Raw genomic sequence first — 368 nt, forward strand, 5'->3', positions numbered from 1 at the left:
CCCCCCTGCCATGACAGCCTGCCCTCCCACACCACAGCTCCATGGACCCACCAGCTCCACCCCAGCTGGTGCAGGGACCTGCACATACACCCAGAATCCCACAGGATGGGCCAGGGGATGTGCTGCCCCAGCTGCCACCCTCACCAAGCCACTGAGATCCAGGTTGTCCTCCTGCTTCCCTGCCCATTCCCACCAGCTCTGCAGCCCCAGATCCAGGCACTGCAGCTTTTCAGCCTCACACTCCACCCATCCCCCCCTCCCCGTTCAATTTTTAGGAGTAATTATTAGAAACCAGTCACCCATTAATAACTCAGAGCTGGGAGGCAGACACTGACCAGCAGGGTTTTGCTGGGAAAACTGATCCACGT

This window comes from Chaetura pelagica, unplaced genomic scaffold, assembly GCF_000747805.2.
Source record: "Chaetura pelagica isolate M959 unplaced genomic scaffold, ChaPel_1.0 scaffold506, whole genome shotgun sequence".
In the NCBI taxonomy this organism is placed as follows: domain Eukaryota; kingdom Metazoa; phylum Chordata; class Aves; order Apodiformes; family Apodidae; genus Chaetura; species Chaetura pelagica.